The sequence below is a fragment of the Lissotriton helveticus genome, chromosome 10, assembly GCF_964261635.1.
Source record: "Lissotriton helveticus chromosome 10, aLisHel1.1, whole genome shotgun sequence".
Lineage (NCBI taxonomy): Eukaryota > Metazoa > Chordata > Amphibia > Caudata > Salamandridae > Lissotriton > Lissotriton helveticus.
In genome coordinates this window covers 667,822,650-667,841,657 of record NC_136071.1, presented here as the reverse complement: position 1 = coordinate 667,841,657, position 19,008 = coordinate 667,822,650, and the positions used below count along the sequence as shown (strand labels likewise).

The following is a 19,008-nucleotide window of genomic DNA, read 5'->3' as shown; positions in this document are numbered from 1 at the left end:
CATCTATCAAAGGTATATTTTTATCTTGTCTCCACGTTCTATTCCAAAGTCCATGATCAAATCAAATATCTGGCAAATGCTGAAAACAAAAACCCTACTTTATGTGGCTTGTGCAGGCCAATTACCCCAATCAATTATGATGATACAATATTTATGGTGATACTGATTGTACAAGTACATTACATTTTGCCTTAGTTTGGATCAATCTATCAACCAGTTTTTTGAAAATTGCCAAGCTGAGATTTGCGCCCGCGTAGAATTTGCCCGCAAAACGAAAAAAAGGCTTAGTGTTTCTCTCATTGGAAGCAATGAAGGCATTTGACAGATTTGATTGTTTGGACTCACTGAGGTTGAATATAAAATTTCCTAGCTATCATGAAGGAAAGTTTTGTTCTGTTAAGGACATGGGGGAGAGGATTAGGCTGTACTTTGCTTTATTTCCGCCAACAGCCAGTGTAAAACATTAGATGTCGAAACTCACTACCTTTTCCATCAACACTAAGAAAAGGAACAATAGTGTTTCACCTAATCAAGTAAAAGTCAGAACATCTTTATTTTGGCCAGAGGCCATAAAAGAGCATGTTTAAAATACATGAAAACATTACAAAAGAATCTTAGTTAAAAGAATAAAAACAAATATACATATATAGATCAAACATTAAAATACATTTATGTAAAAGAACAGGCTTCAGGTAAGCATCTTTCTCTCTCTTAACCTCCAAGTGCACATTACATTTCTCGAAACAGCGTAAATAATACACTGTCTAGAATCCCTTTCAAGTATTCTGAATGCAATCTTGTATTCTCTCACCCCCAGGTTGCGACAGAGTGGGCGTATCCACTTCCTCCTATAATCATGATAGACTGGGCAAAATTAAATAAGATGTTCAGTCGTTTCCATTTCTCCAGGACAAAATGGAAAACTTAACAGGAATATGGTTTCCACTTTTACATGTGGCAGTAAAAGCATGTGTCGGTAGCGTCCCTAGGTGAAATTGAATAAACAAAGTCTTAGCCTGGAGGGGCTCAGTCTCATCCAAAAATGGCTCAAAATTATACTTGCTTTAAACTCTACAAAGTAAGCAGTAAGGAAGCCCTCCTTGATTGAACTTAAGAGTGTGTAAGTCAACATGCTGCCAAAAGGTATTTTTCAGTACCTGCTTCAAAACTGATACAGCTTTTGTTGGTGCCGACCAAAGATCACCCAGCCCAGTCTTTCTTAGGCGATCCCCGACTACCTTTAGAGAAGGCATCTTACTAATCCCGACATTCCCATAACCTCCTCTAGAGCCTTACAGATAATGGAGAGTTCCGGGTTTGTCCATATTATCCGCCAATACAATGGTTTGAAGGCTACCATATCATTAATACGTCTTAGCCCATATTCTGGCCACAATGGAGTTTGTTGGAAGATTTAGGCTTCTCATGTGCCAATTTTCTACTTGCTCAAAAACTCAACATCTGCAGTACCCCATAGTTCAGCTCCATATAAGGAGGCCCCCATTGCCTGGCACCTAGATACCTCAATGGCTGGAGTAATTGGGTGATATGTAGATATATGTTCAGCCCTCATAATAGCTCCACAGTATTGTTCAAACTTGATCTTGCACTTTTGGATGTGCAGTAGCCAGTCAGGTCGATCAGAGAGGATCATCCCCTGGTAGTCAAACACACCAACCTATTCCCGGCATTCCCCATTAAGGGCAGTAGTTTGAGAGGATGTTGAGCAAGGGTTAAATACCATTTATTTAATATTAGATCTTTCATAGATTTCTATGTTTGAATCATCCCTGCCGTTGAGGTGGGGGCCTCACGGTAAAAATTATAATAGTACTTCATATCATTATAGTCACTAATACATTGCACGGTCGCTGCAACAGCCTATCCATATCTTTTTGTAAAAAGAACCAAATTTAAGCCACAGCCAGACATCAGCATCCTCTAGAACACTCCACAGAGAGGCAAGTCCTTCATATTTTCTACCGCACGTCGTTGTGACGGGTAGTCTCCCTAAGCTATGGTCAGTTTTTTTGCTTCACTTTAAATTACTGTGAATACATGATGGCTGATTCTTCTAACAAATAAAGGTCTCTTCAGGCCTTGTGGGTCATGTGGGAAGGAAAGACTGCATTTTTAAGATCCCCACAAGGATTGTATTTATTGTCTGTACCCTCTCCACAAAGTAAAGGACTGTAGGATTTGCAGAACCTTTTCTGCTAAGACTCTTAAGGACAGGGAAGGCAGACTTCTTATCTGGCGGAAACGCTGAAATCAAAAACCTCTGTGCTATCCGATGAGGAAGGCAGTGTTCACAGGTGACAGTCAAGTTTTCTAAGAAGAGGGAGAGGTCTCTGGAACCCCCTGAGGGGCATAAGAAAAGCTCTTTTTAGAGCCATTAAAGCTCTAAAAAAGGGAAGCTTACATTCCCTTCAGAGGAAAGATCCGCCTCAAAAACTGCCTCTAAACAATTTAAGACTCAGTCAGAGCCTATCAAGACCTCTTTGTCGTCGAAAAAAGCATCTTCTATGACGAAACCACTGTTGGACTTGGTCTCTCAGCCTTCGTCGTCGGCGCTTGCATTGTCGACGGAAGCTCCAACAAAAGCTTCATCACTGTCAACGACAACCATTACATCATCGGCACTGGCTTTGTCGACGGAGAAATGGGTCCTGAACATCGTAAAGTATGGCCATTCTCTAGAATTCATAGAAGTCCCACCGCCTCATCCACCTCTAAAAAGGATTCCCCCCTCATCTCAGTTTGCTCAGAAAGGAAGCCACGGTTTTGCTACAGAAAGGGGCTATAGAAAAAGTTCCTCGTTTTAAAATGGGAAAAGGCTTTTATTCCCGCTATTTTTAAAAAAGAAGTCAGGACAATGGACGCCAATTCTGGATCTCAGAAAACCCAAAAAAAATATCTGCAGAAAAAATCTTTCTGCATGGTCACCCTACAGGAGATTCTAACGCTTCTCAATCATTCAGATTTTATGACCACTCTAGATTTGCAGGATGCATATTTTCATATCCCTATTCATCCCAAACATTGAACATATCTCTCTTTTACTGTGGCAGGTACTCACTTTCAGTTCAGAGCCCTCCCTTTTGCTCAGCCCCAAGGGTGTTTACCAGGTGTCTGGCTCCAGTTGCTGTTCATCTCAGGCTTCAAGGTCTTCAACTGTTTCTGTACCTCGATGACAGAATGGTGAAAGCACTGTCTTTTCAGCAGGCCTCCAAGGCAATTTCAATCTGCTTGCAATTTCCTGGGGCTAACTCTCAATTATCAGAAATCACTATTGCAACAGTCTAAAAAAAACGGCCTTTCTCTGAGCAATCCTGGACATTGTCCAAGACAAGGCATTCTTATGTACAGAAAGGCAAGCGCACCTTATTTCTCTAGTAGCAAAGCTAACAAAAATAAAGTTAGCTTTTGTGAGACTGATAAAATCTCTGCTCGGCATGATGTCCTCAGCAATGCTAATGGTACCTTATGCTCATCACAGAATGAAACCATGAAAGGAGGCGCTAGACATTCAATGGCTCCAGGTAACCGGATTGTTCGACTTACAGATAACTCCAACTCCAGTCATGAAAACAGCACTTCTCTAGTGGCAGTCCTCCAGGAATCTCACAACAGGGTTAACTTTCCGTTCTCTGATACCAGAGTTCATCCTCACTACGGGTGCTTCTCTAGAAGGCTGGCGGGCTCACCTTCAAGATCTCCGGATAAGGGGCAAGTGGTCCAAGGCACTCTTAAAGAAGCACATACATTTCCTAGAGCTAGGAGCCATTTTCTTAGCTCTGCGGCATTCGGGGTGCTTCGGGGTGCATAAGAACAGACAATACAACATGCATGTATTACCGCAACAAACAAGGAGGTACCCGCTCTCATATTTCACTATACTAATTCATCACTAATCCTTAATGGGTTCCTGAGTAGCGTGCTACTCGCCAAAAAAAAGCACTTCAACACCCCTTATGGGGTAACGAGTGCTATATAAATGCAAACCTTTTTCCCTCTTCTTTCCCTCTGCTATCCTTCTGAATCCAAATAACTGAGTAACCTATCCGCCACTCAAACTACTTTCATATTTCACTATACTAATTCAACACTAATCCTTATTGGGTTCTGGAGTAGCGTGCTTCTCGCCGAAAAAGTCAGGGCGGAACATCTTCCAGGAGTGAACAACAGTCTGGCAGATACTCTAAGCAGGACTTCCAATTCTTGCCACGAATGGGAACTAGATCAGACTGTTCTCGATTTCATCTTTCAGACATTTGGAAAGCCTAACTAGGATCTCTTCGCCACCAGAAGTACCTATTCTTCGCTGCCTTCCCCTTACCCATTTATACCAAAGCTTCTGATAAAAATGAAAAGGCAACCTGGTCGTCATTGCTCCGCGTTGGACACGCCAACATTGGTTCACAGAGCTTCTCCTGCACTTAGAATGCAAACCTTATTGCCTTTAATTATCATCACCATTATGAACAAAGGTCAGTTTCTCCTCCCACATCCAGCGTCACTACAGCTGCATGCGTGGCTTCTGAACTCTGAGCTACATCACTCTGTGCTCTTAAAACGTAGTCTCAAATGGAAACCATTCTTTTCATGGTGTCTTCAGAACAAGGTGCACCCGTTTGACTCTTCTCCAGAAAAAATGTTGCCTTATGTTCTCTCATTGGCAAAATCTGGTCTTATGTTCACTTCTATCTCTACTTACAGACGTTCCTCGGGAGACCTTATCTCTGGTAAAACAGTTAATGAAAGAACTTTTCAGAGTGTACCCTCCTATTAGAGCTCTTCCTCCGGAATGGAGACTTAATTTGGTTCTTCAACTTATGAAAAAATCCTTTGAGCCTATACGCTGAGCTCAAAAATATTTCCTGGAAAGTTGCACTATTATTGGCTCTTACTTCAGCCAGGAGAGTCAGGGAAATTCAAGCTTTCATGGGTAAAGAACCTTACCTACTCTCTACAAATGACTTATGTTCTACTTAGAAAAAATCCAGTATTTATTCCTAAGGTGCCTTCTAATTTCCGCTTGAATGAGCGGGTTATTCTGAGAACATTCTTTCCAAATCCTTCTTCCCCGGCTGAAAAGAGTTCTTCATAGATTTGATATAAAGAGATGTCTCAAGTTTTATCTATCACATACTAAAAGCATCCGAAAATCTGATAGGTTATCCAGTATTGGGGTATCTTTCATAGATTCACATGCCTGAATCATTCCCCGTCGCCGAGGCGGGAGTCCCGCGGTAATAATACATATAAAAGCAGTGCCTTAGAATAAAATTGTAGTAGGCTGACAAGACAGTAGGCCCAAAAGTCCCAAAGCTTAGTAGCCTATCTACCTAATTATATGAAAAAGAGCTGAAAATAGCTAAAACTATTCAGATGCCAGCACCCTCTAGAACCTTCCCAGCAGAGGCAGTTCTCCTCCGATTTTCACCGCACGTCTTGTGGAATGGAGTCTCCCTGAGTGCCTACTCAGTTTTCTTCTTTGTTCCTTCAGGATGTCTGAAAAGAAAGCTCTCTTCAAGGCTTGCAGGACCTGTGATAAGAAGAGGGCCCATGTAGATGACCAGCATAAAGACTGCATCTACTGCCTACATCCAAATCACATTGTAAAGGATTGTAGGATTTGTCGAACCTTCCCTGCCAAGACCATCAGTGACTGGGAGGCAAGAGTTCTTTTATGGCTCAAATCGTCTTCTACGGATGATGACGACAGGGCCTCTACTTCCAGCAAAAGAGCCAGATCCAGAGACAGCTCTTCTCCTGAGGGGAGGAAACTTCATAAATCCTCTCATAGAGCTTCACAACACACAAAGAGGTCGTCTTCACCTCCTTCTGGATCACCATTATCTCCGCCTTCAGAGTCTGCCAAATCTTCAGCTACTAAAACAGTGAGTAAAGCCCAGGTCAAAACTCTTTCACTGGTGTCTTCTCACACAGTCTCTGTGACTTCTTCTACTTCACGTTCTTCATCTACGGTCTCTACAAAAGCTATAACCTCTCCAATTGTGTCATCAAAAGTTTCTGCTTCTAAGAAAACTTCTGGGGTTAAAGAATCTTCTTCTGTCACTCCATCAAAATCACCGTCGACGACAGTACCATCAATGAAGTCATCGTCGACGAAAACCCTGTCGAAGTCATCGTCAACGAAGAGCCCGTCGACGTCGAAGATCTCGTCGACGAAGAGCCCGTCGATGGCAGTTCCATCGAAGAAGAGCTCTTCGACGACTGTCCCGTCGACGACGGCAACCTCGTCGACAAAAAGTCCATCGACTGGAGCCCCGTCGACGACGGCCTCGTCAGCGAAGAGCCCATCGACGGCAGCACCGTCGACGACGATTCCGTCGTCGACGAGCCCGTCAATGACACAGTCGGCAGTTGCACCTTTGGTCAAGACGCCCATGTCGACGAAGAGTCCTTTTATGACCAAAAGTCCACCTGTAAGATCTTGGTCTGTGTTACCTCAAGTGTCTCAAGCATCGCCTGTTACACGCACCCATTTTCAATTAAAGACGTACCATAGGCAAGACTATACCAATATTTCTCCTTTGTTACCTTCACATATCTTGGAGACATATGTAGAGGAAGAGGAATCTGATGAAGATGAGGATGAGGAAGAAGGCCCTTTTGGGATTGCATGCCATCCATCAGAGTTACAGATAAAATGTCAGGAAGAGGATGAAGAGGACGACTTCCATGAGCATTTTTACCAAGAAAACTTGTCTACGCCTTATCATTGACAGTCACATATGGTTCCACGTTCGGAGGACACAAGTCACCTTCCTCCTTCATTGATTCAGGATTTACAGGCCATGTTGGCCGACTATTGGCAGAGGTTCCCACCTACACCCTCTACTCCAACTGTACCAGCGTTTACACCTACACCTACGCCACCACCACCGATACAAGAGCCTACCTCACAAAGACACCTTGTAGAGCCAATACCACAAGGAAATCAGGATACTTCATCATCAGATGAGGATGAAAGAGAGGAAGGCGAATTGCCTAACGATAATGTGCCTGGAGATCCTTGGGATGAATATGTAATCCCCATGCCTTCGCCTCCTATACCGCAATCATCTGACTCACCACCTGAGGATATTGGCGGCTTTCATATTACCATGCAAAGGGCTGCTACGCGGTTTGAACTTCCGGTCACTATTGAGCAGTCTGATTGTTTTCTTCACGACTTTAAAGAAGGGTATAGAAAAATCACCAGGGCTATACCAATCATAAATTTTATCTGGAAGGAAGGTCTTAAGATTATGAAGACGCCTGCCTCTATTCCTGCAGGCCTTCCTCGAATCGAAAAGAAATATCGGGCGCCACCAGATACTCCATCTTGTCTGGTGGGTCACCCGCGTCCTGATTCTGTAATTTCGCAGGCAGCACAACAGAGGTAAAAAAATCTGTCTACCCCAATCTCAACTCAACCAGATAAAGAGGGCAGACAATAGGCAAAAAGTTCTCCTCCAATGCTGCATCATCCATCAAGGCAGCTTATTCTCTGGCAATTTTGGCACGTTATGACCGCCAGATGTGGTCAGAGTTATCGGAATTCTTAGAGCGGATACCTGAAGATCGCCAGCATGAAGCACGAAGGATAGTGTTCGAAGGAGAACGGGCTGCATCAGAAATAATTGACTGCGTCTTGGATATTGCAAACACTAACTTTCGGCAGCTAGCAGGAGCTACTGTTCTCAGACGCCAGGGATGGCTCAGAGCAACCTCTTTTAGACCTGAGGTACAGACTAAAATACTAGATATGGCTTACGATGGCGAATCACTCTTTGGTAAGAATATAGATGACGCTCTATTGACCATCAAAACAGTCACGGACATGGCTAAGTCGCTGGGTACCCTGCAGTATAAGAGAGGATCTTTCAGAGGATCAAGGGGTCGTGGATTTTCCTCGAGGGGAAATTACCACAATCAGCAAAACAGACAATACCAGTCTCGATATAAACAGCCTTATTACCAGTCTTCTTACAGGCTATCATCTTCAAGCAATTTCTCTCGTCAAGGCGGACGCCGGCTATCGAGCAATCAAGGCCGTGACTCAAATAAACGACAATGAGCTTCTCCCCTCCCTGTGGGCACGAAGATCTCAGCCTTTTTCCAGCAATGGCAGAACATCACATCAGATCAGTGGGTCCTCAACCTTGTTCAAAGAGGGCACACTCTGGAGTTCTTAAAGAAATCACCTACGACCCCGCCCAAGGGTCCCCCTTCCCCTCGTCTTCACTTACTGTTCAGAGAAGCTTTAAACATGTTCCGCAAGAATGCGATAGAAAGAGTTCCAGTCTCACAAAAAGGGGAAGAATTCTACTCTCGATTCTTTCTCATAAGGAAGAAATCGGGCGAGTGGCGCCCGATTCTCGACTTGCGCAGACTCAACAAGAGTTCCAGTCTCACAAAAAGGGGAAGAATTCTACTCTCGATTCTTTCTCATAAGGAAGAAATCGGGCGAGTGGCGCCCGATTCTCGACTTGCGCAGACTCAACAAGAGTTCCAGTCTCACAAAAAGGGGAAGAATTCTACTCTCGATTCTTTCTCATAAGGAAGAAATCGGGCGAGTGGCGCCCGATTCTCGACTTGCGCAGACTCAACAAGTTTCTGAAGAAACAGTTTTCGGATGGTGATGTTAAAAGATGTGTTGAGCTGCCTCAACGAAGGGGACTTTATGGCTTCTCGGGACTTGGAAGACGCTTACTTCCATATCCCTATGCATCCCAAACATCGCAAATACCTACTATTAACGGTAGCTGGCGTCCACTTTCAATTCAAAGTGCTCCCGTTCGGGCTGAAATCAGCACCAAGAATATTCACAAAATGCCTAGCTCTAGTCTCTGCCACACTGAGGTCTCGGGGAATACAGGTCTCCCCATACCTCGACGATTGGCTGCTTAAGGGTCCATAAAAGCAGGCTACCAGACAAGCTGTAAAAAGTTGCCTTCATCTATTCTCAAATCTGGGACTTACTCTCAATGCCAACAAATCACAGTTGCAACCCCTCCAAGTTCTAACTTTTCTGGGAGCAACACTAGACACCCAACAATACAAAGTGTTCTTGTCACAGGGTCGCCAGAACAAGTTACAAAGTCTGGCAAGGTTAATTCCAAGAAAAAAAGTCAGTTTCTGTCCCGAATATATTCGCTTCTCTTCTGGGGATGTGCTCTTCGGTGATCAGTTTAGTCCCGCTTGCAAGACTCTGGATGAGACCGCTGCAAGAGAGCTGCACAGACAATGGCAGCAGGCCGGAGGGTCATTCGACGATTCCATAAAGGTGACCACACGAATGATACAGGCTCCCCACTGGTGGTCAAAAAGAAGCAATCTGTCTCCGGGTCTCACGTTCCTGGCCACTTTCCCAGAATTTAGTACATAGCTAAGCTCTCGCAACTACATTTGTGTTCATCCAAACAAGGTACAATGACCAAAGTCAGAATTTGTCCTGACCACGGACACATCTATGGAGGGGTGGGGAGGACACCTCCAAGATCTTCAAATTCAGGGACGATGGCCTCAACAATATCAGCAGAAGCACATCAATAGTCTCCAACTGAGAGCCATTTTTCTCTCTCTGCAAGCATTCCTTCCGAGAATTGAGAACTCCTCAGTGCTGGTGCGTACGGACAATACCACCAGCATGTATTACATCAACAAACAAGGGGGGACGAGGTCTTTCCCCCTATCGCAGGAAGCTCAAGAGATGTGGGAGTGGGTTATCAATCATGGTATATAACCCTCAGAGCGGAGCATGTCAAAGGAACTCAAAATTCTCTAGCCGACAACCTCAGCAGATCTCTCACAGGTTGCCACGTGTGGGAGTTAGAACAAGAACAGGGGAAAAGGATCTTCCGAATGTGGGGTACACCAACTCTAGACCTGTTTGCAACGCAACAGAACAGCAAATGCCTTTATTACGCCAGCAGATTTCCTCAACGGGGATCAAGAGGGAATGCTCTGTCCATGCGATGGTCAGGGATTTATGCATACGCTTTCCCCCCGATACCATTAATTCCGAGGGTTCTGCAAAAGATGAAGAGGGAACATTGCAGTCTTATCCTAATTGCTCCTCGCTGGCCGAGGCAGTATTGGTTCCAAGAGTTACTTCTGTTGTCACAACGTCCGATTCGTCTCAAGCCAACACTCTCCATGCTGACACGGGAGAGAGGTCAGATTCTACATCCGGATCCACAATCGCTTCACTTGCACGCTTGGCTCCTGACTTCTTAGAATTCAAAGATCTCAGAATTTCTCAGGACTGTAGAGATATTTTATCTAAAGCCCGCGCTCAAAGTACTATCAAAACATACCGCTTTAAATGGAAGCGCTTCTGTCAATGGTGCGAAACAAATAACGTGTATCCACTTCAGGCCCCACCAGAGGATATCCTTCCCTATTTACTATCACTAGCTTATGCAGGTCTAGTATTCTCATCTATCAAAGTCCATCTAGCAGCGATTTCTAGATTCTGAAAGAGTTCTAACAAGCCATCACTCTGTTCTTCGTCACTTATCAAACAGTTTCTAAAAGGGTTATTTCGAGCTTTTCCTCCAATTCGACCTCCACCTCCAGAATGGGATCTCAATACAGTTTTATCTCAATTGATGAGGAGACCTATTGAACCAATTCACAAGGCTGAACTAAAAATTTTAACCTGGAAGGTGGCTCTTTCATTAGCTCTCAATTCAGCCCGGAGGGTTAGTGAAATCCAGGCTTTCACAATTTCGGAACCTTTTCTACATTTCTCTAAGGATTAGGTTACTTTGCGAACAAATCCAAAATTCATTCCCAAGGTACCGTCTCAATCCCACCTAAACCAACCAGTAAAGCTAAAGACCTTCTTCCCGGATCCAGTTACACCGGCAGGGAAGGCTTTGCACTCTCTTGATGTGAAACGTTGCTTGAAGTTCTACCTTCAAAGAACTAAGGATATAAGAAAATCTAATCAGCTGTTGATCGCTTATGGTCAAGCCACAATGAGACAAGCCGTGACAAAGGTAACGGTAGCCAGATGGTTATATTCTGTCATACAATTTTGCCATGATAAAGCCAACAGGCCTTTGCTCAGAAAGGTGAAAGCACATTCCACCAGAACTATGTTGGCTTCTACAGCCGTATTTGCTGGGGTCACACTGGAGAACATTTGTCGTGCGGCGACACGGAAAAGTGTCCACCTGTTCACAATACACTACTGCTTGCAATCTGCGTCGCAGGACGATGCAGCTGTGGGACAAGCTGTTCTTCATCATCTCCTTCATTAAGGTTAGACTTTTAAAGTCTCTCCTATTATATTTATGATGTAGGAGTATAATCATTTTCACTGTAATGTTTCTGGTTGTCGAATACTGTTTCTTAATATGAAGTATGTTACCTGACTATAATTACTTCATTTCAGAAGGTTTCTACATTTATGTGTATTTACGTATTCTACTGCTCTATAACATTCTGGATGCGTGGGGAATATATATATTTACGCTTTGTCTCCCACCTTCCGCAAACGACATTATTGGGCTTACTGCTTGCTATTCTGATTCAGGCATGTGAATATATGAAAGATACCCCAATACTGGATAAGAAAACAAGTTACTTACCTGTAGCTACAGTTATCCAGTATTGGTATCTTTCATAGATTCACATGCACCCACCCTCTTACCCGGCAGGACAGTTCTCTAATGGGGATACCTACTTATCATTTGTGCTAAGAAAATCTGAGGAGAACTGCCTCTGCTGTGAAGGTTCTGGCATCTGATTGGTTGGAGCTCTTTTTCATATAACGAGGTAGATAGGCTACTAAGCTTTAGGCCTTTTGGGCCTACTGTCTTGTCAGCCTACTACAATTGTATTCTAAGGCACTGCTTTTATATGTATTATTACTGTGGGACTCCTGCCTCGGCGACGGGGAATGATTCAGGCATGTGAATCTATCAAAGATACCAATACTGGATAACTGTAGCTAGAGGTAAGTAACTTGTTTTCAGGTTAGTTTCCTATGGTTCGTAAAAGCCAGTTACTAAAGCAGCGATTGCCAGGTGGATTGCAGCTTCTGTTCAATTCTGCCACTCAGGAACAGGCAGGCCACTTACACTCAAACCTAAAGTGCACTCAATGAAAGCAGTATCATCCTCAGCGGCACTCTGCTGTAGTGCCATTGGATAAAATTTGCCACGCTGCAACATGGACAAATGTACATACATTTACGCAGCAACTCTGCTTGGATCTGGCTACAGATACAGAAGTGGCAGTAGGACAAGCAGTCTTGCATAATATTTTCCAATAAGGAAAGCCTCTGTTTTGGAGGTGCCAAATTAATACCTTTTAATTCAGTGACATTCTGTTGACACATTATTATTATGTGAGCTTATTATTATACATTTACTTATGCTAGAAAATCTGAGGGACTTGCCTCTCTGGAGTGTTCTAGAGGGTACTGATGTCTTATTGGCTGTGGCTTAACTTTGGTTCTTTTTACAAAAAGAAATGGATAGACTATTGCAGTGACTGGTTAATGCATTAGTGACTATAATGATATGAATTACTACTATTATAATTTTTACCGCGACACTCCTACCTCGACGGCAGGGATGATTCAAGCATGTGAATCTATGAAAGATGCCAATACTGGATAACTGAAGTAACTTGTTTTCATATTTGGTTTTGCCCAAATTAATCTCAAGCCCACGCTGTTTGCAAAAGACCACAAAGCGGGGCAGAAGCTTTTAAGCACCCATTGGTGATCTGTAGAGCAAGAGGGTGTCATGCACAAATGGGGCTGGCCCTCTATCGCAAGCCAAAAGGGGACATAACCCTCACAACTTTCTAGATAAGATACTAGACCATTAATGTAAAGTAGGGTGAGGTTTGGGGCCAGCACACACCTCTGCCTCACTCCCCAATTTACAGGGGATGGGGTCCATTAGTTCACCGAGGGGCCACACCTAACCTGCGTGTAATTGTTTGAGTGTAGCCTGATCATAACACTAAGAAGATAGGCAGGGACACCCAACTCCGCCAAAACCCTCCAAAGGGTTTCTCTGGCTACTAAATCAAATGCTGATTGGAGGTCAACAAAAATTACATAGCGACAACCTCCACTCAGCAAAACATACCTCCAATTTAACAATTGGAGGCACAGAACCTAGTTTACTGTACCTACACCTTCTCTAAAGCCTGCTTGTGTTGGGACAAAACATCAATGCCTACCATTCTTTCGGTCAACCTATCCAGGATAATGTGGCTAAACAGTTTTTCAGCACTGACAATGAGGCTGATTGGCCTGTAGTTGCCTGGAGACGGTAGACAAAACATTTTTTTAAATGGGGTTTATCTCTCCCCCTGCCCAGGGTGGCGGAAGCAGAGCACAAGCCAATAAGGCGTTAAAAAATAAAACAAAATAGGGCACCAAATATCCTTTACAATCTTGAACAAGTCCCCAGGGGCTTTACCCAGAGCTTTATTGGGTGTAATCATGTCAACTGCCTTAAAGATTTTGAGGTTAGTTATAGAGTTAGAGTGTACCAGCTGCAGTGCCATGTCAGAATCACAGGTGACCAAACGAAAGGAACTATCACTGGCCCACAAGTACTCATCACCATTGGCTGTGGTTTGGCGTAAAACCGCATCAATAAGTGGGTTTAAGCCCTTTTCTCTAGGACACTGCTTGAGCATTGATTGAGTTGTATCTCCAGCATACTGCTCGGTGAAGTGTTTAACCCAATCATTAGCCAGTATGTTTTTGCCAAGTGCAGAAGGCATTCCTAGATGCCACTGCCACTCACCAGAAGGTGCCGTAATTTCTACTTTTGGCAGCATTCAGCACTAAGGCCCATATACTGCATTCCCACTCTTTTAGCTTTGGTGATGGCATCTTTGTAAAACTTCCTAGCTGCTCGTACTTCAAGTCTGTGCTCTAGCCTGATAGATTCCAACAGGGCACACTTAGCTTCCCTACAGGGCTTGGTATACCAGGAGTCCTCCTTATTTCTAATTTTTACACCACGTGATTCTTTGGTGAATAGTGTCAATGCAAACATTAAATCACATAAAACACTTTCGGTCTCCCTGAAGTCCGGGAGCTTACTAGGCACTGTGTCACCTGCCACTACTTCCACCCCTGCTCTGACTCCACCTCCACATTCCACTTGAGTATATGCCAATTATTGGCTGGTACCAATCTTTGTTCCAAGATTGCATTAGGGCTTTTGGGGAGAGAATCACCCAACTTAGCCAATGTGAGGCTCAAAGCATTGTGGTCACTATCCTGCCTCAGGATTACCACCATATCATCTAGAGCTGACCATAGCCTGATATCCAAAAGAATATAATCTGTCATGCTGGATCAATGAAAATGGTTCAATGCATCTTTCCCTTCTATATCTAATTTGGTTCCCCCATGACCGGCCCGAAGACGAAGACTGAAGGTAAATGCATTTGGCTGCATTATTGCAGCAGACCATCATTTCACAGGTGCTAGTGTGAGCCCAGGGATCTCCTCAATACTAAGGTATTCATGAACAGAAGACAAAAGTTCCAATTTACGGTTTAAATCTCCTGAACTATCATGGAGGGATTTGCATGCAAATCAGACAGATGGGATGTGATCAATTAATCATAAGTCAGTCCATTCCACTTATCAGTCCTTGTGACTTCATGTGCCCCTTCTTTCTTCGATGCTCAAACCAATCAAAATACATATGACCACAGTGTGTGTAGGACTTCACCTACCACACATGATTATACTGTTTAGCACATGAATCAGGTAATTTCTTAAAATTAGGGCACCGGTTAGGGAAATAGGTATTGGTCTCTACAATACTATTATAGCCTCCCTTTTCTCAACTCCCATTGTGGTGTTTCTGAACAATTGTCTGAAATTTTTATGGTTCATGATCCAGATCTGCATGAAGTTAGACTTAAATTCAGCTGTTTAAAAATACTGCTTGAATGTCACCGGTCCCCAAGGAAACTGCACTTGGCCCATATGATTCCAGATTCAAAAATAGCGTACTGTCGCAACATACATCATGCATCAGACAGTTCCGATGGCCTTCAGGATATACACGGACATCTTTTCAATGGATTCATAAGACAACTGAGCTTGTCAACAGAGGCGACATTAGCTTGGCTGTCCAGAAAGCATACAAGGCAAATTATAATTCTTCCTCTTTGAATATTCATTCATGGTATAGGGCAGATAGAAGACCATCCCATAGGATACCTATACAAGAAGGTAAGTTTTGAACTATTTGGAAATGTAGTGGCTCCACTGAAGGTTAATTTACAGGACAATCCCTGTGTTGTCTGAGTTCTTCTTTCCCTTCAAGTTGTCTTGAATGTAGCAGGGACATTTGGAAGCTGGTTGTAAGTGCTCTTTGTGAGAATTGGTGTTTGAAGACCTTATGCAGTGGAGAGTTGCATACTGTAGAGCCTTGTAAGTGAACTATAATGAACTGATGTATAGGAACAGTTGACCTGCCTCATACCATGCATTAATTTTAAAGATGGAGGATCTAGGGGCACTAAAACCTTTCTGGGAACTTTTGGTGGATCTTTTAATTCCCTATGAGCAACAGAAATGCTCAGAATACATATGCTAACAGCTGTTTACAAAAGACAAGATTCTGAAAGACAGGAAAGGTACGTCATTTTGTTACTGTTTGGGTGTTGTCTGCACCGACTTTTACCATACCAGAGAAAAACACCATCTTAGAATTTTGAGAGGACAGATGATGGTGGGAAAGTTATGTAGCAGCTTTGAATGTTTTCCTATTCACTTGTAAGTTCACTGCAATTAAGTAGGACTATTTTAAAGATTAACTTGTGCTGAAAGCAGCAAGCAGTCCGCTTCAGGAGAAGTTATGGGCAAACAGAAATATCAATTTGCAGGAAAATAACACTGTATGACAGTGTCAAGGTTCAGTGGATTGGGCATAGAAATACAAGCCTGAATGGTGTGAAGAAAGGATCCAGGGCAGGAGTACCCATGGCTGGCATACAAAAGTGTGAGGCAAAGACATGCATGGAGTGTTTGTGTGAATCTAACGTTCACACTTCAAATAAAGGAGTGTCCCACATGGAGGATAGACTATAGGAAATATGGAGAAAAACTAAATTGAATGTAAAAGCACGCATCACATTAGTAACAAGGGTTAAAGTGTGTGCTGTCGCTGGGCAAGAAGATAGAGATCCTGATCAGGAGTAGGCAGTTAGACAAAACCTTTACCTAAGGCATATATCAACATGAATGGCATCTGATAGAGTGCAAACCCACCGGTGTGAACCCACTCTCCTCTTTGTGGCCCGATGGAGCTCTAGGCGACGGTGGGGGTCCAAAGATGAGCTGTATAGAGAGCTATAGTACTCTCTCATCTGGGCCATCGATGTCCTGGGTCCCCGAAAGTCGGGGAGGCGCTCTGCGAAGTCTTGTATGATCTCAACCGGTGAGTGGGAGGAGTCATGGGAGACAGTCTACGCGGCGAAGTAGGAGGGTGCCGCGACTTCAAGCGCCTGCGCTTACCTTGGGACATTGAAGAGCGACGTCCCTGTGATTGGCTCCAGCTCCTGGAACAGCCCCATGAACGGACCACCTAATGGAAAGAAGACCAAGGCCGTGAAGTTCTGAGAACCGCGACAGGCACGCTAAGAGTTTCATACAGTGCACTTAGAGCACCTTCGACTTCAGATTCTGGCAGGAGCCGCAATCTTTGGAGTCCTGGTGTTCTCCCAAACACCACATACCAACAGAGTGCAGGTCTGAAGCCGGCATCTGTCGTGCACATGACCCACAAGGCTTAAATCCTGACAACATAAGATAAAGACCCACTGTTCCCAACTGACAAAAACTGTCTAAGTAGGCCAGAAAAAATGGCTTTAGGACCCACTTTTCTGGATCTGCTTTCCAGAGTGGAAATGAAGAAACTGATGTCACAACCGTGACTTCTACGTCATCCCGCAGCCGTAGGATGCCGTCCCACAGCACGCAGATGTACTACTGAAAAATTTCCGGAACCAGACTGACGCCTCGGGAGAATTCAAAAGTTAAGGAATCTGCGGCTATACTATGTCTTTACCAGATAATGCGTTACCGATGGTAAGTAACTTGTTTATTAGGGCATTTAATTGATTCTGGTCTCCACATACGCTGGTCTCAAATCATTTTTTGATTGAATATTTGACAGCAAGATTACCCATATTGAACGCTGAAGAGAAGATATACTTGCAGAAAATGAGATACACAGACTACTATAGCCTTAGAGCCCACCGTAGCGTGCTCCTCTGCCCACGAAAGGCCTGCCCCAGTGTTAAAGGCCCAAGGTAAAGGCAGCAAGGGCCATTTACAAGGGAGTGAGCCTTTAATGGCCATTAGAGCCCTCTGCGGAGGGCTCTAAGGCTATTAGAACATTCCGCCCGTAGAGGGAAGAATGTTCTAATTTTGTAAAACAAAGGCCTTACGGAGCCTGAGGGGGTTGAAATCCCCTCTAGCTCTGTGAGGCCTTTGTCCACAGCTGTTGCTGTGAACACCTATTGGAATGGTGATGTTCCAACCTCTTACCAACCTTTACAACCCCGGAGCACTCCATTGTCTTAAATAAAGCGCTCAACATTCCAATGTTCTAATAAAGCATAGGTCTGATAGTGAGAAAATTCTTACAAATTACTAAGAGCATTATGGTACAGTCTCTGCAAGCTTTTTTACTTCAAATATTCAGATAGGTTTGGAAAGCCGAGGAGGTTTTAAGTGAGCCATAGTCCATGGTGCTAAGAGTGCTAAGAATTCTGTGGGAGGCTGAAGAGCAGTTAAAGTTGGAACTTGATTAGATTTGCAAGTGGGGTTATGCAACCAGCACAATGATCTGAAAGGCTCATCCCTGTGTTGATTACATTCAGGCACACAGAAATTGAGTGTGTGTTGACAATAGTGTTTAAGTGGTTTTGCACATTGTGCTTTTACCAGCATATTTCCATTAGGGCTCCACCCAACTTGTTCCATGTTGCATAATTCATTAAAGCATGAGGGGAATACAGCTTTAGACCGATCTCTTTCTGGTTAGCGTCCATGTCCGCAGAGTTTTATAGAGCAATGAAAAGCAAGTAGGGGTATGTGCTAGCATGAACTTTTAACCTGATAGTATGTTAAGATGGGTGCTAAGAACCTTATGAGTGGGAAAATCTCATGAGGGGGATTTGACTATAAAGCAGTGAAAAGGTACACATAAAATTTAAGGCTGTGACCTACCCATAGAAGATTTAGCCAAATGTATTCCTGGTCTTGTAGTTCCTCTGGACAAGGATAACTTGCAATCATATTTGCGACTAATGGAATACATGGTAAGGTGCATGCCCCCACATTTTTGGAAAACCATACATGAGAAATCTCAAGAATAAAATGGCTTCTAAATGGCCAAATGAGTGTGGTGGCACATCTGGGTTGTAAAAAAAAAAAAAAGATAACGAAAAGGGTGCTAGTATAATGTTTTGAGACTGGTTTAATATGTTGTGTTCGCAGACGTTCAGGCATAATCCGGCACCCTGGTTTTGCTAAGTTTGTAACTTTTATGGGTACTTTGGGAGCCCTTTTGTAAATAATATTGTAACCATTGAGACAGATCGTGAGCAATGCTCATGTGAGCTCCAACTGGTGGGTGATTTAGAGAAGTAGAATTTTTCCCAGGGTTAAGAACTGCAGCTTGACTCCCTTTAAACGCTGAGTTGATTTGCGGTCCAAACGCGTACATCAAAGATGATCAACAACTGGTGCCATTGCACCCTGAATTCCCTGGCCCAAGTTCTGACTACTCTGCCTCCTGGAGTCTGGATGGTTGCCTTGTGCTTATATGATGCGTATTTTCATGTGCCTGGTCTGCAGTCCCACAGATGTTTTCTGTGGTTTAGGTTTGGTCTGAAGCATTTTCAATTTGCTGTTCTTCATCTCGACCTTATCAGTCCCTATTGTGTGTGAACGAAAATTATGGCAGTGTTCGGTGCACATGT

General features: G+C 43.7%; 1 protein-coding gene across 2 annotated transcripts in view; it reads left to right on the top strand.

Moving 5' to 3' along the window:
- Nucleotides 1–19,008, top strand: part of WDR48 (WD repeat domain 48) — a 469,392-nt gene that overhangs the window by 316,251 nt on the left and 134,133 nt on the right. The window lies entirely within an intron of this gene.